Source organism: Eptatretus burgeri, chromosome 9, assembly GCF_056783735.1.
Source record: "Eptatretus burgeri isolate ZD-2024b chromosome 9, Ebu_testis_v1, whole genome shotgun sequence".
NCBI lineage: Eukaryota > Metazoa > Chordata > Myxini > Myxiniformes > Myxinidae > Eptatretus > Eptatretus burgeri.
The window spans coordinates 11,356,710-11,381,709 of NC_140969.1; the positions used below are offsets into that span (position 1 = coordinate 11,356,710).

The following is a 25,000-nucleotide window of genomic DNA, read 5'->3' on the forward strand; positions in this document are numbered from 1 at the left end:
TTTATGGATTTTGCAAATATCATGCTCTGCACGACATATTCTTCTTGTTTGTTTGTCTGTCTGTGTGCAGGATATCTCAAAAAAGTTGTTGACGGATCCGGATGAAATTTGGTGGACAGGTTGGGTGTGTGACAAGGATGAACTGAATATATTTTGGCGTAGATCCGGATCCGACCACTACAATTTTTAAAGTGATTCTTCACCATTGAGAGATGGGGCCAAAAATGATATATTGCACGATATCTCAAAAAGTTGTGGATGGATTCGAACGAAACTTGGTGGACACGTTTAGTGTGTGACCATGATGAAGTGATCCGATTTTTGTGAAGATCCGAATCCGGATTTGGATGCGATACTTATTAAAAATTTTAAAGTGACTCTTCACCATTGAGAGATAACATAAGGCCAAAAACGATACATAACATGATATTTCAAAAATGTATTGGGCCCGATATGTTCTTGTGGATCAGGCATTATGTGGCGGAGGTATGCGCTCTACCGAGTGTCCTTCTAGTTTCATTCTGTTATGTCCTCGTCTGTTCTGTGTTCTCGCTCCTCCAGGAGCCTCGCCACTGTCTCCTTCAAAATAGATGTTCAGAGTAGGAAAAACGTGAGAAATGGCTTTGTTTTTCTGGCAGTTTGTCAACACAATCAGAAGAGTCTACATTTGATGAACAATTCAAAAAATGTGATTTTTAGCGGCAGTCTCTAAATGTCACGCAGAGACTCGAACCGGTGGAGTAGCATGATGCATAATTCCCCCGTTTTTAATATGCAAGGGCTGGGTGATGAATCGGTGCAGATCTTTTTTCCGATATTCTAAACGATTTCTTCCTCACATTTATCCTATCCCGTTGTGCATCAGAATGTATTACCCTGTACCACAAATTGTCAGGTCACATCTTTCGTAGCATTCCCTTCTTCCAGTGTAAATATCTCAATATAATATTGCATTGCAATACGTGGTTGTTTTACAAAAGAATCGACAATGGCTTTCCCGAAATGAAAACTATCAATTTCCCACGTGGAAATTTGAGGATCTTTAACGCTCAAGAACTCGGTTTGGAATACGCAAGCGGTAGTGATTTCTGGTGCATTTTCTTTGATGAAAAGAGATACCATTTGTAACGGGGCAATCAAGATTGGTGGTGTTTAACTCATTTTCACAGAGAAGGTCTGCGAAGAATCAAATTACTTTTTGGGTAAATCTCATGATAACAGCGAGCATTGTGCAAGGATATGACAGATGTGCTTGGCAGAGCCTTTCTTCCTCTGGCATTGTGGGTCCCAGCCATCAGCAAATCATTTTTCATATTACTCCGCTAATGAGCCCAAGTGAGGAGTCTCTTTTCAGACTGCTTCTGTTTCATTCCTGCAGTGACCATGCTCTCGCCTCGTTTGCGGCTGGTTAATTAGCAGATTTCTTTTTCGCCTACACCATATGGCCTAATTACTGCTCAGAGCCTTTGGGATTTAGGGCTGCAGGAAGTTTCCTGGGCCTTGACACTCACTCTGGGGGGGCCTGTATTGCCTGGTGGAGAGCAATCACACTGGCATGGTAGGAAGCCTGGACTGCCTTATGTGGCATGCTCAGCGCCTCTGCTTCCACTGACAGCAGGGCCTGCATATTTATGTCCCATCTCTGCCTACAAAGCATGACACTCCAAAACATGGCCTCCTGGTGTTTTCTGTTTGGTCAAATGATATCAGCAAACACTCGCTATAACCACTTAAATAGATTGGACCGAGGTGATTCTTGCTGTTGCGTCGACTTTTCATTTTACTGTTGCTCATTCCAAACTTGCTGAAATGCAAAAAAAAGGTCATTTGCTCTAAGTTTGCTCTTTTATTGTCATCATCACATCGAAGTGGTTATATGCACTGCCCGTACGTACATCGACACTGTGCCGAATCGAAGTCGTGTTCGATCCACAATGGGACATAGCCAAATTTATAATGCCGCTGAGCTTCTTTGTCACTTAAAATTTGAGATTTTAAAAATACGCGGAGAATATAAAATTTGAAGTTTTTTTATTTAAATCATTGAAACAACAACTTGTAATTGTGTGTGTGTGTGTGTGTGTGTGTGTTGGTGGGAGGGAGGGTGTGTGTGTGGGAGGGTGGGGGGGGGGTTGGGTGTGGAATAGTTAATTTCAAAGTTGTTCTTCCCAACTTTTCTCTCTCCTAGTTTATCTTCCACTTTCCACCATCCCTGCTCCCCCCTTCCGCTCCCCTTTTATCCTAGATGATAATTGCTCTGTTACTGGTATTGTCACTTTTACACAATAGTAATATTGTGAGACATATTTTATTTGATTTGGTGTACCGTACTCTTTACAGAGCGTTTGTGCTGCCGAAGCACTTTCTTGGCAAGGGTTACACTGGGTGGTTTGCCATTGCCTTCCCAGCACTGCTTGTCCATGCTCTATCCTTTTAAATGCTGAGTGTCAAGCAAAGAAGCAGCACATACCATTTTCAAAGTATTTGATATGACTCGGCCGGGGTTTGAACCACCAACATACCAGACTCGGAGCAGACGGACACTCTAATTGTCTAACCATTACACCACCGTCCGTGTCCGGTAGACATAATTATTACTTACTTTTATTCCTTCTCTGCTGCATACAAAATGCTTTCTCAGTCGAGTACGAGGCAGAGTTCTCAAATCAAAAGATATCTCTACCAACCAAAGATAGCCCATTCTCCACTAGAAATGGAATTCTTCAGGAATTGGAAAAATTGGACCTGTTCCGATGGGACACATGATGAAGGAATTGTTGCCTCCAAGTGCTGCAGGGTCAAGGAAGACCAGCCTCAGTCTTGGCCCTTATGCAGGTGTGAGGCCTGGAGCGATCCTCGCAAATCTCTAGCAGCAAAAAGTGTCATGAAATGGTGTGCCTTGCCTAGAGGCCGTTCAAATCCCATTGATGAAGCCCTTAGGGACGGAGATGGAATCGCCTTTTCACATAATAACATGGAAGCTATGCATTCCATCTTCCCGTAAGGAAGGATGGATATCTTTTTTGATTCGAGAACTCTGCTTTGTACTCTCCTGAGAAAGGATTTGTATTCGACAGAGAAGGAATACAAATAATTAATCATTTGAATGTATCGCACGATATTCAGATTCCAACATAATAGTTACAATACGAGGGACATTGCGATTTATAAGCCCATTGGTAGTATTGTAATTTTTGCCAATGTCAGTGACATGTTCTGACAAGTCGCATTTAAATTTGACAGACATTCCTTAAGGTGCATTTATAATATGGAATTCCAAAAGGAGATGTCGGTTCCATCGTCTCGACTTGATTTCAATCCGATGGTTGAGTAATTATGTCACCCACACCAGTCCGCGCAAAGGTCGTGCATTAGCATTCTGTTGGTGCAACAGTTTGACCCAGAGACCCATTTTAAATGTTCACTTTGCACTTTAATTTTATTATTTAAAGAAAACATGCACCTGCTCATGCGTTATCCTCAACACGTGTGTGTATAGCCTGGTGTTGGCTTAGTGGTTAGGATGGCTGTTTTGGGATCTTGAAGTCCTGGGTTTGAAATCCGTTGGCTGCTGAATTAACACCAGGTGGGGTTGACTCAGCCTGTCATCCTTCAGAGGTTAGTGAAATGAATATCGATGTACTGGTATCGGAGAACAGACAGCATCAGTGACATCATCATGCCCCAACAAAATGATAGCTACCTGGCAGATATATATATATATATATATATATATATATATATATATATATATATATATATATATATATATATATATATATATATATATATATATATATATATGAACCGTGTTTCCCCATTGTCTCGGGTCGTTCACCTGCATTTGATTTTTCATTTATTTATTTTCATTTGTTTTTTCAATCATTTATATTATAATTTACAGATGCTTTCCGATGTATCTGTGATTATTTTTTTTCTGGTGTTCTGGCTTCGTTGTCCATCAGCACGCAAAATTTCAGCTTTCTACATCACCCAGAAGGTGCCGATCTTTAATATCACTGTCAGTCAGTCAATCAGTGGGTAGAAAGAGCTTTATACATTAATGTAAATATAAAGCTCTTTGAAACCACTGACTAGCTCAGTGACTCAGTGACTGATATTAAAGATCGGTACCTTCCGGGTGACATATAGGGTGGACATAAAGTCTGGAAACATCGGCGAAATACATTATAAATGCTTTATTGACATTACATTCCAATACATGAAATGTTCAATGACATTGCATAACATGTTCAATGTGTTGTCCCTCATGAAAAATGCACAGTTCAATGCGCTTTTTTGAGATATCATGCTATAAATCGTTTTTGGCCCTATCTCTCAATGGTGAAGAATCATTTTAAAAATCCTAGTTGTCGGATCCGGATCCGGATCTTCACCAAAATCTAATCAGTTCGTCCTTGTCACACACTCAACCTGCCCACCAAATTTCATCCAGATCTGTTCACAACTTTTTGAGATATCCTGCACACAAACAAACAAACAGACAGACAAGCCTGAAGGCGACATGGGTGGTCGCTACATAATTGCATACTAGTCAAACAGTTTTTGACGGATCGGGCTGAAAATGTTTGACAAAGTGGTTGATTATAGTGCGCATAAAAGCGCGGAAGCCGATTTTAGATTTTCAAAAAAATTAATTTTTTAGGGTTTTTCAAAAATTTCAAAGTCCCGTTGCTAGGCAACGGTGGTGTCCATAGCAACGGTGCTCAAAAGCATACAACTAGACTCTGGTATGAACCTACCTGTCAAGTTTCATCAAAATCGGTTGACTCCTCTGGCCTCCAGAGCTGTCCATTACATACAAACATACATACAAACATACAGACAGACGGAAAAACTGAGAATAAGGGTAGTCTAGCGACCGCCCAAAAGGGGTGAAAACGTAACCTCCTTCACCTTCTGTGGCGGAGATAATGAAGAAAATAAATGAAAAATCAAATGCAGGTGAGCAATCAGAGATAATGGAGAAGTACAGTTCGTATGCTTACACAATGTGTAAGCATACCCTGCTAGTATTGTATAAAGCTAGTATTATTTATATAAATTATATTATATAAAATCATATGTCATGAACGTGTCATAAAGAGAACAAATACACCCGTGCAGGAGTGACGGTCATCTCTGCGAGAAACAAGCATGAGTTCCTGTTACTCGGGTGTAATGTTCTCGGGTCAGGAGGGTTTTTTTTGCCAACTTTGAAGTCATTTGATGTGAAAACGAAAGTGAATATCGAAAATCCGGCCCGACCAAATCTAGATATTGTCCCATAGATTCATATGCCACAATCAAATTAAAGATAACTTAAGAAATGTAGGAGGAGATCGTCATTTTGCAACTACATGAAGCAGTTTTCGCAAAATTCAGTCACATGACGTGTACGTATTCGAAGATATCGGTATTCTTTCGAATGGACATGAAAGACAAGGTCAGCTGCTATGCAAGGACACCATTCACTAACTTTTACCATGCCCAGTAGAGAATATATAGCCTCCTGAAGGTAGGGCAGTTTTTGCAAACTTTGAAGTCACGTGACGTGAAATTCGAAAGTCCGTCCCGACCAAATTTAGATATTGTCCCATAGATTCATATGCCACAATCAAATTCAAGATCCCTTGAGAAATGTAGGAGATAGATTTTGAAAATCGTCATTTTAGCCTTTTTTTGCCAACTTTGAAGTCACGTGACACGAAAGCGAATATCGAAAATCCGGCCCGAGCAAATTTAGATATTGTCCCATAGATTTATATGCTACAATCAAATTCAAGATCGCTTGAGAAATGGCGGAGGAGATAGAATTTGAAAATCGTCATTTTCGCAACTTCAAAGGCCTCGTGACCTTGATCTTGACCTTCGGTGACCTTGAAAGTCATACCATCGTATACATCTCATCGACCTCTATGGGGATCACTAATGACCAGATTTCCTGCTTCAACTTCATTGTGAACGGACGGACGGGTCGAAGGACATCAACACCCATATTATTAGGTCATGCTCGAAGAGATGACCTAAAAAGGTTATCCCAGGAAAGAAAGGGAACCTGTTCTCTACCTTTCTCGAACACATCATAAAGTTAAAATCCCACCAGACAAGGGAATGGGTCTATTTTGAATTGATAACTGGAAATAACTGTTATTTTGAATTGATAACTGGAAATAATTGTCTGAGGACCTGGATGTTTTGTGCATCACTCGGATCCGATTCTGAAATCCACAACAAATTGGCGTGTACTATATGTTCTCATGTGTGTACTATGTGTGAACGTCTTTATAGTTGTTGAGGAACTCTGGGAAGGGTTCGGAACAGCATAGCACCTACCTTGTGTAGGTCTTCTTGGGTTGCTTTATGCAGCATCTTCAGATGGAGGAATGTGTGTGTATATATATATATATATATATATATATATATATATATATATATATATATATATATATATATATATATATATATATATATATATATATGTATATGTATATATATATATATATGTATATATATATATATATATGTATATGTATATATGTATATATATATATATATATATATATATATGTATATGTATATATGTATATATATATATATATATGTATATGTATATATGTATATATATATATATATGTATATGTATATATATATATATGTATATGTATATATATATATATATGTATATATATATATATATATATATATATATATATATATATATATATATATATATATATATATATATATATGTATATATATATATATATATATATATATATATATATATATATATATATATATATATATATATATATATATATATATATATATATATGTATGTATATATATATATATATATATGTATATATATATATATATGTATATATATATATATATATATGTATATATGTATATATATATATATATATTGTTGCGGAAATGGCCCTTAGTGTGTTATTAAATATAGGATTAGCCCAGATCCCCCATTAAATGCATGTTTAGCCAGGTTGTTCGGTAAATGGACGCTACATGTGTGTCGGGAGGTGTAAAAGGCTGTTTATTGTTCGTACATTGGTGGTGGACTGAGAGGTTCTTATTCTTCCTTCCTCTCTCCGGACAATAGTCGCTGCCCAGCGCTGAGAGGGGGAGTGGCCTAGAGAAGGCGGTGGTGAAACTGAGAGGCGACGAGCGCCGAGAACGAGGAAGTGAAACTGAGAGGCGACGAGCGCTGAAAAGAGGAAGTGAAACAGCGAGGCGACAAGCGCCGATAAAGAGGGAGTGGCCTGGAGAAGGGAGTGAAACTGAAGGGAGGAGCCAGTGGGCTTCGAGGCGAGCGAGCGAAGGAAAGGCAGTGGTGGATCTGCTAGGAGAAAAACTGAACCTGAGCACGCCGAGTCTGCCATTTTTGGCAGTAAGAGAAACTGCTTGCACATTGAGTCTGCCATTTTGGCAGTAAGAGAAACGATGAGTGTCGAGTCGGGTGATTGGCAGTAGGAGGCACGGCAAGAGGTCTGTCTGCGATCGGCTGGAGGAGAAACTCGCGGTGCGTGTGCTCAGTGATCTGTAAGAGAGGAACGGCCTGAACCTGAGGGTCGAGTCTGCCATCTGCCGAGGGAGTAACTGAGTCTGAATGTCGAGTGAGGATTTTCTGCTGTATAGAAACGACTAGTGGCAGGCTGCAATCTGCGTCGAGAGGAGCTGGCTGCTGTGTGAGTCGGCAATAGACTTTATGAGGAGGTGATCGACAGGTTCAACCTGCGTCTAACCACGGGGCCTCTGTCCTTACTCACCTCATGGCTCGACACGTTTGTCGATCCGCCTGCGGAGCCCAACACCTCGATTTGGCCTTTCTGATGGACAGGCCAGGCCTGGACTTGTATGCTGGACCTTGTGAGAAGTCAGCTGAAACCCACCATCGATCTGACGGTCTTGTGCCGTCGACCTTGCGCGGGGACGGAACGCGCTGAGGCTGCGTGCGCAAGCGGTGCCGGGAGAAGAAGGACGAGCGCCACTTTACCACACGGCGTGTTTGAGCTTTGGCGCTTGATTCCCTAGACATCGGCTTCTCACGAGCCGCATTCAGGCTATGACACTTTCCTCTCATCCATGAAACATCACCAAGTACTCTTTGTCTTGTCTGCATGCTGTCCATGTCTTGTCTGCATGTTGTTTAAGGTTTATCTTGTTAGGGCCCCCTTCGAAACCCGTAATCCGTAGCTCCCTAGTTAAGAACGGGTTATAGATTAATTATAACATTGTCGTGAATGCTTTGCTTGTGTTGTGTTTCCCCGATGTGTCCCCAATAAATCTGGCTGATTCGTATGAAGTTGCCGCTTTGAATTAATTTGTGCTGCGCCGAGGAACGATCCGCTCTATTTGGATATAAAAACCAAAATGGTTACAGAATGATAGAATTCGCTCGGTCTCTGACAAAACCAGTCTGTAACCGGGGTCTATTCCCCCAAGTGTTAAGGATTCAGCGGTGGTGGGATTTGGATGAGTGATGTCAAGCACTGTCCGTAACCAGTTTGGGTTTTCGCACCCTACTCTCGACAGCCAAATGTTACAGATTCGGCGCCACCCTAACCACCGCCGTCTCCAGGGTTATAACGCCGGCTGGTTCGGCACAGGCCTCGGGTCACGCGCCTCGAATCGCGATACCTACGTACCCCTGGACCTTTGTGTAATATGTGTGATATCCACAGCAGTGAATAAAAACCACTGCTGTGGTCATCACTATCCTCTTGCAATAGGACCATTTGGATGGCAAAAACAGTGCTCGTAGTACCTCAAAAGTAATTGGAATCAAAAAAATAACTATTGACCATGCCAAAAGAGTTGAAAAGAAAAGTTTTGAGTGAGGAAAAGAAGGGTTCAATTCTGGCTTTACTGGCAGAGGGATACAGTGAGCGTCATGTTGCTTCCATCCTTGAAATTTCAAAGACGGCGGTTCATAAGAACAAGGTCAAGCAGCAGACATTGGGGACAACAAAGCTACAGACTGGCAGAGGGCGAAAACGACTTTCCACTGACTGGGATGACCGCCAACTCATTCGAATGTCACTCAACAACCGCAGGATGACATCAAGTGACCTACAAAAAGAATGGCAAACGGCAGCTGGGGTGAAGTTCACGGCGAGGACGGTTCGAAACAGGCTCCTAGGGGCAGGGCTGAGGTCGTGCAAAGCTTGAAAAAAGCCCTTCATCAATGAAAAGCAAAGAAGAGCCAGGCTGAGGTTTGCAAAAGACCATAAAGATTGGACCGTAGAGGACTGGAGTAAGGTCATCTTCTCTGATGAGTCCAATTTTCAGCTTTGCCCAACACCTGGTCGTCTAATGGTTAGACAGAGACCTGGAGAGGCCTACAAGCCACAGTGTCTCGCACCCACTGTGAAATTTGGTGGAGGATCGGTGATGATCTGGGGGTGCTTCAGCAAGGCTGGAATCGGGCAGATTTGGCTTTGTGAAGGACTCATGAATCAAGCCACGTACAAGGTTGTCCTGGAAGAACACTTGCTTCCTTCTGCTCTGACAATGTTCCCCAACTCTGAGGATTGCTTTTTCCAGCAGGACAATGCTCTCTGCCACACAGCCAGGTCAATCAAGGTGTGGATGGAGGACCATCAGATCAAGACCCTGTCATGGCCAGCCCAATCTCCAGACCTGAACCCCATTGAAAACCTCTGGAATGTGATCAAGAGGAAGATCGATGGTCACAAGCCATCAAGGATTCAGCGGTGGTGGGATTTGGATGAGTCCACAGCAGTGGACTTGTTATCGGATCGGAACATTCAGAACATGTTATCGGAACGGAATTGTTATCGGAACAAAGCCGAGCTGCTTGAATTTTTGTGCCAGGAGTGGCATAAAGTCACCCAACAGCAATGTGAAAGACTGGTGGAGAGCATGCCAAGTCTCATGAATGCTGTGATTGAAAATCAGGGGTATTCCACAAAATATTGATTTCTGAACTCTTCCTAAGTTAAAACATTAGTATTGTGTTGTTTAAAAATGAATATAAACTTGTTTTGTTTGTATTATTTGAGGTCTGAAAACACTGAATCTTTGTTGTTATTTTGACCAGTTGTCATTTTCTGCAAATAAATGCTCTAAATGACAATATTTATATTCGGAATTTGGGAGAAATGTTGTCAATAGTTTATAGAATAAAACAAAAATGTTCGTTTTACTCAAACACATACCTATAATTAGTAAAACCAGAAAAACAGAAAATTTTGCAGTGGTCGATTAATTTTTTCCAGAACTGTATGTATCGTTGTGGGCCAGGGATCGGTGGCGAGAACGACCACAAGTGGGGAAAGCTTGCGTCATCCCCCATCAAACTCCCCGGAATTGTAGACCTTCGCACGGATAACTCTGCGAGCCGGTGGGTCGTTTAACCGACCGTGGTCGCCAATATTTCAACTGCATAGCGTAGGGTCTATTTGTCTATAACCAATTTACCTAATTAACTACGCGATTTTGACTACCGGGGAAACCACGCCCTTGGCACGTCTTGCTCGAAGCGGGTCACTCTACTGACTGTGGTAGAGTTCCAACTACCGACTACCAACTCTGGTTCGGGTGCAGCCGAGCGGAAACTGCCAAAGCCGTGTTGGCTGGAATGAACGGATTATCGGGGATAAAACCCCGCCTAAACTCAGATCCGAACCATGCTGGACCAATTCAACAAGGGACGGAAACGAACTGGGAACATTTCTAACAAGTTTTATTTTCAGTAAATGAGGACACAAAGCAAGACAATGCAAATATGCAAGAAGTATTTACAATGATCCAAAAACACTTATTATTCAGTTCTACTTCAAGACGGGCCCACACACAGACACACACACAAGTGAAAAGAAACCCAGAGTTCTTTATTGGACCCTCACAGCTGAGGAGAGAGACAAACTGGGGGTCAGAGTTCGGTTGGGTACATGGCCGTTGGAGAAAGGGGGTACTCTGTGCTGCGGCACCTGACAATGGGGGAGGGGGAGTCGGGTCACTCTTTCCTTCCTTGTTGAGGGCCAGCAGAGTCACATTTGCCGCCTCGACGACCTTCGTAACAGCAAAAACCCCTTTCGTGACAACAAAAACCATCCAAAACTCTCCAAAAAGACCCACCAAAAACTCCAAGACCCCAAAAAGACCTCTGCCTCAGAGAGTGCTTAGGAATTTATGGACCTCCCCCAGCGGGAAGGGACCTTGGTGAACACACCTCGCTGTTGGCCTTTGATTGGACAGGGTCCTCCGGCATACCTTTCTGGGGCGGGGCCTCGGCCGCTGCCGGGAAACCCCAGCCACTCTTCCATGCGGGTTCATACCTGACGAGTAACAGTATCAATGTTGCAAAGGCTGTCGTGAAAGAGTTGCAACGTTCGTGGGAGCCGAGAAACCGGAACCGTGAGATCTTGCCTTGGCACGTCAGGGTGCGAGAAGGCAGCTGGTTGGTGTTGGATCGTGATGGGCCGAGGGGTCATGCAGATGGGATGGTTGTTAGATGGCTTGTTGGAGGGTTCGTTGGATGTAAAGATTTAATATCCGAACTAAAAATAAATCGCAACGCACGCCTTTGATTCTCCCACGAGACAAAAGGAAAGGGATCTGACTACACACATACTTAACGACATAACTGACTTTTGGGACATCTGTATGTTGAATGCTTATGGTTTCCAGATCCGTAGCAATCTATATATATATATATATATATATATATATATATATATATATATATATATATATATATATATATATATATATATATATATATATATATATATACATACACATGTACATACATACATTTCTTCTTAACGTAAATGAGAAAATGAAATGATGTACTTATCTGACTTTCAAGATGCTATTTATGATTCATTACAGTTGAGGGACTCAAAAACATTGATGAGAGTGACCAGAAAGTTGTCATCCACCATCTCATCACTCAAAGAATATACGATTCTGTTCTTGTGTATGGTGGCCTGGCTGCTGGGTAACTTTTATTTTGTTTCGGCATAACTATGCTGCTGATGCTGTGCCATGATTCCAGTACTCTAGTACTCATTTCACCGACCTCAGAAGGATGACAGGCTGAGTCAACCCTACCCTGTGTTAATTTGGCAGTCAACAGGGCTCAAACTCAGGACCCTAAGATTCCAAGCCAGCCACCCAAACCACGAAGCCATTACAGTCTTTATGTCTGATTGATATCAAGCTATCATCGTCTTTTCGGAGAACGTGTACATTTTCGAGATTACAAGATAGAGGTGGACATCTGCAAAGATATTTTATAAAATAGCAGATGTCTGCCATTGCTGCCATTGACAAATCGATCATGAGAGATGGCCATTTATCTTTAAAAACTTTTTTTAATTTTCCCTTTTTGTCTCTTTTCAATATCTTCTAAAATCTTCCAAACAAGCAGCATTTGTTCGAATCAATTTGTGGAGTTGTAACAATTGCCAGTCATGCCAAGAGATGCAAACTTCATGGAAGCTAATTATGAAATGGCTAATTGAACCTGTGGTTTACTCATGCTTGTGTGTAGAACAGGCCTGTCTTTCACATCCCATGACATGGTCATTACCATATGCTTACGTCAGTTAGAAAATATCATGGCTCAAGGGATCCCTTGCCATCTGCATTGATGACAAAGTCATGCAAATTTTGATTGTACATAATCCCTAACGTCAACTCGCAACACTCAGTCATAGTCATGGGTACACTGTTGTTACTGTGTTCCTGAAAATTGTAACCAGTGCTATGATTGATGATTCAAGATGGAGATTCATGCATACAAACGATTCGCCATTCCACGACATTGCTGTTAAAACTTAGTGTTAAAGAACTGGTGAGCTGCAGCAGCGCATACATTTTTTGTTGTTGTTGTTGTATACACTGTCGAGGCTCGGATGAGAGCTAACACACAGAATATACAACAAGGGGATTCCGAGACAAGAGGGGTGGGAGAGGGAAGGAAAAAACAGTGGGGAACAGAGACATGAGGAGATCTGTGAGAGGGAGAGGGATGGGGTGGGGAACACGGGGTATACAAGATGGACATTACAGGGACTTTCAGAAAGGAAAGTAGGGAATTTGAAGGAGGTGGGTTTGGTGTGGATTAACGGGGGTAGAAAAGATTGAGGATTTGGATGGGGGAAGTTAAGAGACGGTGGTGAACAGGTGTTTTGAATACCTGGAGGGAAGAGTGAGATTGAATAGAGTGTGGGAGTTTGTTCTAAAGGTGTGGAAAGAGGGGAATGAAAGAGTGAAGGTGAGCAGTGATTCTTGATTTTGTAGTTTTACCAGAAGGGGTTGCTGGCGGACCTTGAGCGCCCTGCAGAAACATGAGGGGGGGGGGTGCTGGGGAGGAGACATATCTCCGACAGAGCGGGGGGGGGTGAGGCTAGAGAGGAGACGGTACAAGACAAAAAGACCACCGACCTGCCTGCGGTGAGAGGCCCAAAGACTCGGCCTCATCGTGGGAGATACCAATGATCTGAAATGACTTGGTTTCCACAGCGTGAAGTCAAGAAAGATGAGAGGTGGGAGCACCAGCCCAGAGGGGAGAGCAGTACTCCATCAGGAGGTATACCAAGGAAAGACTGCACGATGGATGATTCCCAGTCGGCGACTGGCTTTGAAGGCCAGGTTGGAAATGTGGCTTTCACAGGAAAGATCATGGCAGATCGTGAGACAAGCTTGAACGAAAGGACTTCTTCAAGAGGATTATTGAGAAAGTAAATGAAGACTCAAAAACATTGATGAGAGTGACCGGAAAGTTGTCATCCACCATCTCATCACTCAAAGAATCACTAGGGAATAGGGGAAGATAGGGAATGGGTTGCAGACGGTCCTTTTGGAGAGACACAGTGAGAGTGTGATGTGTCTGGATTGAAAGACATGTTCCACGTGTTGGACCAGTTTGTGATTTTATCCAGATCCGCAGTGAGCGAAGAAGCTGCTGCTTGCCGGTCTGAGGGATGACGGATGGTACGGCAGAGGGTGGAGTCATCAGCAAAGAGATATAGAGGATTTTCCAGAGTCGGAGAGATCATTGATGAAAGCCAGAAAAAGAACAGGGCCCAGAACGCTACCTTGAGGAATTCCAGCCTGGACAGGAAGAGGGGATGAGAGAACTCCATTTAGGGCCACACGTTGACTGCGACAGGAGAAGGAAGCCTGCGAGCCATGAGTGGAGATGGCCTTGGATACCATAGGAAGAGTTTGGTGAGCAGGGCAGGGTGCCAGACCATTGAATATGCTTGATGAATTATTTACAGGTGGATGAATTGATACAAGATAAAATTATGTCCCAGGTATACTTGAAAAAAATGTATTTAATTTTTCCGGTGGAGGTGCAATTGGGAGTGTGGGGTGAGGGGTAGATGGCTTATTTGGTGGTACCATCTGAATCGTGGCTCATCGGATGTCGGGGTACCAGCATTAAACCCCATAATATAATGTTTGATCTCTCTGCTGTATATCATTCAATTGTATTTCTATTGGTTAATATGTACAGGATATGATTTATGTGCATAAGCTTTCATTTGTTCGGCTTAAGATTGTGATCTTTGCCTTTTGGTACAAATCGTTTAGAATTCGGTTCATTAAGAGGACATCTAAATATCACGAACACAAAACACCTCTCCCTCGACCTGTCCCTATTCTTTCCTTCTCTTCCCACCAATTCTCTTCCTAATCTGTAGTTCTTTCCAAACTCGCTTGGTTCTTTTCCCCACCACCATTCTTCTTCTTAATATTTTTCTTTCAATACCCATCCCCTTTTCTCCACTCCACCTGACCCATCCATGTTCCTCGATGCAATATCTATGCATCCCCAAACGAGACGGATAAGTTAACAACACAGAGCTTCACTGGGATATTTGTCGAGGTGGACCCATATCGCAGAACAAGTCACGGAGTGTCACCCTCTTTTAAATGCCATCGAATGAACCAAATCAATTGGAGTCGATATAGGTGAGGAACAAACACACTCTGAAGGATGAACATGGCTAACTTGGACATAACCTGCCTTCAAGGTATAAAATTCACTTCATGGTTAAATGAGACATAAAATGGTTATGGTTATGTTGTATAATTTTGTCAAAGTGTGCCTAAGGCTCCTCGTGCATGCTAGTTGATCCCATAGGCCTCACAGTGTAAATTATGGACGATGTGGACAAACGCTCTCTCACGAATGGCTGAGGTTAACTTAGACGTCAACCACATTCAAGGTATGCCTGCCCTCAAATACCAAAAGTGGCCAGTACTACTCCAATGGAGATGGGTTGGGAAGTTCTAAATCATCCCCCATACATTCCAGACTTTGTCACCATTTGATTTTCATCTCTTCAGCACATTTCAAGAAGATCTGGGTGACATGACGATATTCTTTCATCTAACAATTGTGAAGACGTCAACGCTTTTCACCTGAAATGGCAGTGGTACCCATCCATAAACATTCCGACACACATATGGCATCAAGGCATTTCCGCATCAGTGGGACAAACATATATATGTAGAAGGGGAATACCTTCATAAATATGAGAAGATTCAACTTCCGTGTACGCTTTGTTGATTGAAAAGTTCATGTTGATCTTGAACCGCCCTCGCACAAAAAAACTACTTGGAGGAGAGAAACATTCCCTTACTTGCCAAGGATAAACCCAAACTAGCCTGCTTATGCATGTTCAAAGCAGAATCAAAGGGCAATGAAGGACCATCAGGAGATGGGGGTACCGTACCAGGATCCTGATGAATGTGAAGTATAAGGAGAGAATCGATATAACAAGTTCATTGGGAAACCGAATCAATGCAACAGACATTACAAGAATTACCTGATTCTTTTGTCCACGCAAAATGTATAAATGCCACTCTCTTGGCTCCATTGTGGTTCAGCACAAACTGTTTGAGGCCTTGAGTGGTTTGTAAGACCTTGCAGGAGGATTGATTTCAGGTGTCAGGAGGTATTCTGCTTTTTATGGCTAAATGGAGCTTCTCAAGCCAAATCAAGCACCTCATCTCCTCTTCCACACATTTCCCTGGTGGGACAACCGTACACACTCTGCAAACTACAGTTACAATGTTGAATCAAAATCTAAATGTGAATAGCAAGTCTCTTGATTCCATTTATAACAGATTTTTAAACGTGTGACAACCTGTAAGAGTAAGACAAGGTGAAAGCTGCCTCTCACTGTTCTTCCGTCTCATTACGCTCAAAAATTTCTGCCAGAAAATATATTCATGCAAATATCCTCAACTTCAGCAGCAAAGAGAGAAAGAAAGAGATATGATGCTTCCATCATAAAGACCAAAGTTTTTCTCCCGTGCATATGGGCAGCTGTTACCATCTTTCTGGAAAGCTATTGATCATACCACATTAGAAATTCAAATTGTGCGCAAGGTGCTGGCAACATATGGTGGAGATATGTAAGTGATTAGGTGATATCATACTGAAAAACTTGCGTTCAACAAAAGAGGAGTTGAAGTTGTTTTCGAAGCAATACAAACCTTTGAAAAAGTAAATATGTACACAGTGGCTGTTATTATTTCAGGCTCAAATAAGTCTCATCTTATATAAATATCTGAGGCTGTTTGCATTGAAAATGTCAAAAAGAAATAAATATATATATATATATATATATATATATATATATATATATATATATATATATATATATATATATATATATATATATATATATATATATATATATATATATATATATATATGTGTGTGTGTGTGTGTGTGTCCCAGGCTGACAGGATGGCTGAGAGTTACGCACACTCACCTTCTAAGCTGTCTCGCCTGGGTTTGAATCTCGACCCTGCTATAAACTTTCATCCTGGATTTTCACAGACATGGTGATTCATCAATGTGTGCCATCCCGTCTGATGGCATTAGTTGGTGGAAGTTAAAGATCTCATTGTGTCCTTCACGAAGAGTAGGCGAGCTATCGCCGACCCCATGTACCAATTCCTACCCCAACAACTGCTGGGAAGGAAATGGCAAACCATCGCTTTTACAGCTATACTTAGGATGTCACGGTCTTTGCCAACTCCACAAAAATATTGAGAGAGGGAATCTAATCCCTCCCTCTGCTTTTGATGAATCATCCAGTTTCAAGAAGCACTCTTCTGTTATGACTTGAACCTTGAAAGCTGCTTTTAAAATGATATATCTTAGGCAAGGGATTGGATTTGTACAAAAGATGATTCTCTGCAGACTGCCGAGTGACAAATCTTGCACTTGTCATGGAAAGCCACATCTGTGAACAACACCGCCTCCTCAGTCATGAATACAGCCCGAGGTTCCCGAAGGCACAGGATATTATACCTTGTGTAAACAACCATACAAGCTAACCCATCGCCTTGAGCTTTATCACACGTTTTATGAATGCAGGAAGTGGGAAGGAAGAATAGCTATTGGTTTCAGAAGAAATTAATACAGCAAGAAAGAAAAATGTGGATAACTAGAACGGCACTCGGAAGAGCGCACACCTCCCCTGATATGACGAATCTGGATCCAGACCCGAATCAAAATCGAATCTGCTTGGTCTTGTCACCGACCCAACTCATCCACCACGTTTTGTCATAACCCGTCCACAACATTTTGAAGTATCATGATATATATTGTTTTTGGCCCCATCTCTCAATGATGAAGAATCACTTTTTAAGAATTTAAAATTCTTGCATCCGGATCTGGATTCAGATCTTCACCAAGGTTGAATGAGTTCATCCTTGTCACACACCGAACCTGCCCACTAAGTTTCGTCCGAATCCGTCCACGACTTTTTGGGATATCAGAGAGAGAGACAGAGAGAGAGAGAGAGAGACAGAGACAGAGACAGAGACAGAGACAGAGACAGACGCGAAGGTTTAAACATAACATTGGTCCACTTTTAGTGGCGGAGGTAACTAGAACGGTACTCAGTCGAGTGTATTTCTCCACCAGGTTGATTAGTTTACATTTTGTATCCCACTGATAGGCGGATCTGCATCCGGACCTGAACCAGAATTGAATCGGCTTGTTCTCGTCTCCGAACCAACTCATCCACCTAGTTTCGTCATAGTCCGTCCATGACGTATTGAAATATCATGCTATATATATATATATATATATATATATATATATATATATATATATATATATATATATATATATATATATATATATATATATATATATATATATATATCATGTTTTCCCTATCTGTCAATGGGGAAGAATGACTGAAAAAATTTCAGTGTCCCAAACCGGATCTTCACCAAAATGTCATCAATTTGTCCTTGTTGCACACCCAACCTATCCAACAAGTTTCATCCGAATCCGTCTATAACCTTTTTGAAATATCCTGCTCAGACCGGCAGACAGACAAACCAACAAACAGGGTTGAACACATGACCTCCGTCCACCTTTGGTGGTGCAGGTAATGATTTTAATTGGGAACCTCATGTGGAAAATATTGAGAAACATGCCAATAGTAAACTGCACATATGTTACATCTCTTGAGACGTCATGGTTTACCGCCCCGAGACTCGTTCACTATTTTAAACTAATATTCATTCCCATACGGAATATGGGACACCTGTCTGGAGCGGAGCACTTCCAAAACGACAAAACCCTCACATTGAAGGATTTCAAAAATGACCTCTTCGCATCATATTGGGATCCAAATGTACAACATATCGACGACTTTGTCCCAGTATTTCCTCCATAGTCTGGAAGAATGCAGGAAATCACTTTGCTTTGCGTTCATGGGGAAAAATAAAACAACTACTCATCAATTTGTACAGTTTTATTTTATCTTTTATATACTATCTTCTTCTTCCTTCGCTGCTCCCGTTAGGGGTCGCCACAGCGGATCATCCGTATGATCCGCATAGTGATTTGGCACATGTTTTACGCCGGATGCCCTTCCTGACGCAACCCTGGTCGCCTCTTACGACACAGGGATATGGTACACCTATTTTAACCGGGGTATACACCGGCCCAGTACACTGGTACTCACTTTGCCGACCTTGGAAGGATGACAGGCTGAGTCAACCCCCTGGTGTATTAATTCAGTGGCTCAACAGGGCTTGAACTCAGGACCTTTTGGATCCAAAGCCACTGCCCTAACCACTGCACCTACACCAGGCATCTTTTATATACTATATAACTAGCAAATACAATCCTTCACTTCGCTGATGGGAATATTAAGTGGGGAAGAAAGGGGAGGGTGGATAGAGGAGGAATGGGAGAGGGAGAGAAGAGGAGGAAGGGGGGTGTGGGGAGAGCGACGCCTCACCAAATGTCACCATACACTCTGGGAAAGGGGGGAGTGGCAGCGTGGAGGAAAGGAAAAGGGGACGCAAGGAAGGGTGAGAGCAAGGAGGAGAGGGAGCAATGAAATGGGGGGGGGGGGGGAGAGCAACACCTCACCACTTGTCATTAAACACTCCAGGAGAACGGGGTGGGATCGAGAAAGAGAATGTTGTGTTATGATATATATATATATATATATATATATATATATATATATATATATATATATATATATATATATATATATATATATATATATATATATATCGAAACATGTGGAGTTTGACGAACACTCTGCCGATCCCCATTTGAAACAGTTCACACCAAATAAAAGTTGTTTTGTGCGGATTATGCGATTTTACCGTGTGAGACATAATCTGCGGTGATTCTCACCGTAACAGTCAGGACTTGTTTGATGTATAAACGACAAATGCGGGTCATCATTAGTTAGATATTTATCGGTATGCCATCCTGATGAGGGCAAATAGGCCTGAAATTCGGATCAATCGTTCCGTTTGATGGTTAACTGATGATGACCAGATTATCTTTGTCTGTTTGACAGTCACCGGGCTGAGGTCTCTGTGTTGGAGGCGACGCTTTGCTGTGGACTGTGTCCAATGGGGATCAGCGGAGTGCTCATCACACTCCTGTTTCGATTTTCTCATTGGTCACATCACGTGCCTTCTGGTTGAATGGGTTGCATTAGCAGGAACAATTGTCTGGGTGGCAGACGAATGGTTGTTTTGTGTGGATTATGCGGTTTTACCGTGTAAGACATGATCTGCTGCGATGTTCACCATAACAGTCAGGAGGTGTGTCTGAGATATATATATATATATATATATATATATATATATATATATATATATATATATATATATATATATATATATATATATATATATATATATATATATATATATATATATATATATATATATATATATATATATATATATATATATATATATATATATATATATATATATATATATATATATATATATATATATATATATATATATATATATTTTTTTTTTTTAATTAAACATTACATTACATTACATTACATTAACATGAACACAAATTATTTCAGTTGCAATGAATTGAGTTATTTCTGTTGCACTCAATGAAACCAGCCCAATGAAGCTGGTTAATTTTGGCACATTCCTAAATCTTTTATTCATTCAATATAATTCTCCAAACAGCAGAAAAAGATAAGGTTAATGCTTTGGAAATTTCACATTTTCTTGTGTAGGTATGGAGGAGGTACCGTTGCCTTGCTTGCTTAAAGTAAATAGCTATATCGGCTTAGTTATAAGACTCGTTATTTCTTGAAATTATTATCAAATTTCACTCCAGATTTCGACGCTTATTTAGTCTGAATGATATCCAATCCTCAAAACCGAAATAATATTTTGATGATATACTTTAATTAGTCTGTGAGAGTAGATCGTGGAAAATTGCATCATATAATGTATGAAATTGCTTCAAGCTCCTAATTGGAAAACTGAAGTACTTGCAAAAGCAATGTACACAGCAATTTGAAGCAATGATGAACAGGCATTCAATAATGTGAGTGAGGAAAGTGAAAAAAAGAACTTTATCGTTAAGAACGATGCAGCCTTTTCCAAATCAACGCATGGTTGAGCAGGCCAAAACATATGGCGGTTTCAGACCCCAGTGAGGTAACCCAGGATATGATTAAATAAGGCCGTTAATTATCTTCAAAAGGGGCGTTTTAATTCACCAAAACACCCAGTTTTCACTCTTGCACTTCCTTGGATTTCCCTTCGTAGACATGCAAAGTTTCAGGCTGCTAGGTTTTATGGTTTTGGAGTTATGGAGGAGACATACATACACACACACACACACTGACACACACACACATTGACATTTATTAATATGGATGGAGAAAGTGCATCTACTGTATATCCAGCCACGAACCATACTTTTTATTGTGTTTATCCATGGTATTTGTATTCCTATTGAAGAATAATAAAATAATTTGCATACGTGTTGGTAGCACTTTGGATGATGGGCACAATAAAAAGAAATCTCCTCCCCTTGTGAGAAGTGGGGGCAGGAGATAACTCACAATTTTTGCCTGCACACATGCTGCAGTGCAAGTGGTTTACTGACCCCTGCTGCAGATAGGGGGATTATCAGCTCAGGCACAATATATATATATTTTTTTATATATATATATATATATATATATATATATATATATATATATATATATATATATATATATATATATATATATATATATATATATATACACCTCCCTCCCACCATTGCACTCCTCTCCTCCGCCAGGCTGCTCCTGAAGGGAGCGGCTGTTACTCGTATTTTCAATGAAAAGTGGATTCAGTGTTGTCAGAATTGTTCCCACTTGAAGTAGCTCGATGACAGCATGTGTTTAAGAAAAAATAGTCGGAAATAGGAGCAAGAACCCGCGGGACCTCCATGGTAAAAAGCCCTTGCTCAAGAGAATGACACAGTTACTTGGATGGTGTATAGGCAACAGACTGCTGCCTGAAACACTTCTGAAAAGAAAAACTTGGGTTTGAAGCAAAAACATGCCCACTGCCTCTGTGCATACATAATACTGTACATCATAATTATATAGCTCAGATAGATTCCAATTGCACTCACCCAAAGGCCTGAAGCCTAAGGACTGAAGCATGAGGCCGATACTTACTGTGGCCTTAACAAGGCCAATGACACCTATAGGCTCCACCCTTTCGATATTTGATGATCCTTTTAACAGTCGCCTTGGTCGTTTTACATTGAAGGGAAAACTTATTGGGAGGGCATGGCTATTGTGACTATGACAACTCCGAAGATGTATTTGGCTTCGCATCGGATCAATATGGTGGTCATATGACTTTTTTCATCAGGTTGAAATTGTAGGTGAAATCAGGCAAGCTGTCCAACCAATGGGTTGAAAATAGCGTTACACATGGACAGGTGAATGGACAAACAAGTGTATTATTATATAGATAGATTATTTTACATGAGAAAGGGAAAGTGGGGATAGAAAGAAAATATATTCAGATGTAGATATGAATGGACAGTCCAATAACAAGCACATATAATGTTGGGAGAGTAATTGAATTTTGTCCAATGTTTTTTTTGATATCTCCACATCATTACGATGTAAAAAGGCATTTGAGGTTTTCAGCAGCAAAGCAATGAAAGGATGTCTCCTACTATGGAAGGTGTGTGTTGGTTGGCCTTCATAAGTAAAGAAGGCCATTCGCAAGGTGACATGCAAACGATCAGGTCATTAACTGTTCATCATGAAGAATATGCTGCCAAGACAGCAACTGCACTCAAAGATAGCAAACAGTGTAACCTGGTGTTAAGGAACCTCCAAGAATACTAGACCACTTGCTACCCACAGTCCAAGCAGGAATTCGGAGTTTGTTCAAGTTGCCAGTGATAGCCCTACTCTTCGCGAAGGACACCGTGGGATCTTTAACGTCCATCAACTCATGTTAGCAGACGGGACATCTAGTTTAACGTCCATCTGAGGAACAGCACACACAATGATGAATCACCCTGCCTGTGAAACACCAGGATAACAGTTTATAGCCGGGTCGAGATTCAAACCCAGGCTCGACGGCTTAGAGGCAAGTGTGGTACCTCTAGGACATTCTGTCAGCACTATGGAAGATAGGAGTGTTGGTATATTTGCTCGTATATTGTGTGTGGCAGTATATAAAGTGAAATGCATTGCTTCCCTGTACTTTCCAGTCCAGTAGCATAAGAATTCTTTCGACATTGTTGGAGCAAGTTGGATTTTCTGAGCTTTAATGGTTTCCTGGAAAGACGTCAAACATTCAGGATGTGGACCATTGCCTTTGGAGAGCGTTTGAGTTATCATTTTCACAGCTAAGAAGGATTTATTTAGCGATTTCAGTGCGAGACAGAAGTGAATAAGAGTTCCCATCTCGTGCAGTGCTGACCATCTGAAGCACGCTGATGATATGTAGCGACAAGGCTTGGAAGTTGCAGATGCCATAAAGGTGCACCCGACGTCAAGCAAACCCGGGAGATAATGCCCAACAGGTAAATGTGAGACCATCGTAAATTTAAGATTTAGGGGCCTCCGATATCGGGGCTGCGATGTTGCTTTCGTTAGGACCAGCAGGTGGAAACAAATTTATGTCTATGTGGTGTTGTGTTGATGTGTTTGTTGTTTTGTGTTGATGTGTTTGTTGTTTTGGTAATTGGTAAAAAAACCAAATTTAGGTAATTGCTTATTCCCTAACAAAAGCAGTTCATAGCATTCCATTCATGCTATCCATTGCCAAAGCTTGCCAGCACATTGCTGTGGCTCAAAATCAGCAGTGGTTGAGAAATAACCTCTCACAAAGAGCCGATGAGGTTGCTCGGGCTAAGTAAATATTTGCAGGAAAATGGGTTGTTTGACATTTTCGATGTGGAACACCTCTAACATTTGTTTATTTGCTAATACGTTGTAAGTCTTGTGCCATAGCCCATTCCGTTATTTATGGAAGCTTAATTTCAAGTGGATTGTGTTCTTGTTTTTAATTACCGAATAGCTTCCTCCCCCCCACCCCCCCCCAACCAACAAACTGGGATGCAGCGGTTTGGGGTTTGGTCCTCCAAAGGTCCTCTGTGGATGGCACTGTGGCAGTGATGGTGGCAAAGGCTGCCCCCTCCCTTTTTATAATTAAATTCATTCATTGGCTTTGAGTCATTCCAGGTCTGGGACATAACCTTTGGCAAACGTTAGCCTTTTCATCGCTTTCCCAATTTGCATTCAAATCTAAAGCCTCTTTTCACCCTCTGTCCACTCTCATTTCCATCGAACTGTCAGCGAATGACAATGTGGTTGAAAACTACCTGCATCGCTCATTATACAACGAATGGACGCAGTTAGTACGTGACAAGGAAAAATAAATACAGCCCAGTTTGTGAATTATTCAACTGTATGAGCACGTCGATGTGGGCTGATATGCAAATACATTGAGCGATACGTGGTCAGTGAGAGCCATTTAATGATGGGAGTTTCACACGATGAACTGGGATGTCTTGCCTTGTGGAAGAAAGGTCAGACCGACCCTTGGTGTCCCATGTCTGCAGTATGACCATGAGCGTGGACATTTGATATTGATTGTGTGATTATAAGGAGCATAAACTTTGCACAGGTTGGTGTAAATAGAGGAATAAATATTTATTCACGGTATCATGGATTAGATTGATTTGCCACGTAGAAGGGAGCAGTCACATCGGAGGATATCCAGTGTGTAGTGCTCTTCACCAAGGAATGAATACAGGGGCCTAAGCTGCTTAACTGTTAATATTTTACAACCGCCATTTTAAAGTTTCTCCACAATTATTTTTTAGAATATCCACATTGCGGTGAAATAACATCTTTCGCTTGCTCAGTGTCCAGCCATCTTTCATTTGGTATCAGGGAACCTGAACAATATGTCCTGCATTTCCAGAACAAATTTGTAATAATATTGCCAAAATTAAATAATTACCTCCACTGCCGAAGGTGGCCAGAGGTTATCATGGTTCGACCCCTGTTTGCCTGTGAGCATGGTATCTCAGAAAGTTACCGGACGTATTCACACATAACTAGGTGGATGAGTTGGTTAGGTGATAAGAGCAAGCTGATTCGATTTTGGTTCATGTCCAGATCCAGAT

At 41.4% G+C, this 25,000-nt stretch overlaps 1 protein-coding gene and 1 pseudogene across 1 annotated transcript in view; one reads left to right on the forward strand and one right to left on the reverse strand.

Moving 5' to 3' along the window:
• The window catches only part of POT1 (protection of telomeres 1), a 278,625-nt gene that overhangs the window by 80,307 nt on the left and 173,318 nt on the right, over positions 1–25,000 (forward strand). The window lies entirely within an intron of this gene.
• Positions 1–25,000, reverse strand: part of LOC147019531 (protein FAM200C-like) — a 97,186-nt pseudogene that overhangs the window by 68,465 nt on the left and 3,721 nt on the right.